Source organism: Vombatus ursinus, unplaced genomic scaffold, assembly GCF_900497805.2.
Source record: "Vombatus ursinus unplaced genomic scaffold, bare-nosed wombat genome assembly UNPS02014812.1, whole genome shotgun sequence".
Classification (NCBI taxonomy): domain Eukaryota; kingdom Metazoa; phylum Chordata; class Mammalia; order Diprotodontia; family Vombatidae; genus Vombatus; species Vombatus ursinus.
The window spans coordinates 37,260,647-37,260,961 of record NW_020954590.1 but is presented as its reverse complement, the minus strand read 5'-3'; positions in this window follow the sequence as shown (position 1 = coordinate 37,260,961).

The following is a 315-nucleotide window of genomic DNA, read 5'->3' as shown; positions in this document are numbered from 1 at the left end:
CTCTCTCTCTCTCTCTCTCTCTCTCTCTCTCTCTCTCTCTCTCTCTCGCCAGCCTTTTCCTCTTTTCTTCTCTCTCTCTCTCCCTCTCTCAGACTTTCTGCAGCAGACACCTCAGTAAACGCCCCACATTGAAAGGGTAGTCCATGAATTAAATTAAAATCCCAAGTCAGTGTTCCTCAAGGTGTCCTTTGGAGTCTGGGGTTGGATAGTGATGGGCTGTTTGGTTGATGTGAGTTTGCCTGGGTGATGTTTTCGTTTGTTTTGTTTTGTTTTCCCGAGCGGGTGAGGTAGGGGTACTAAAAAGTCAGTGCTTTC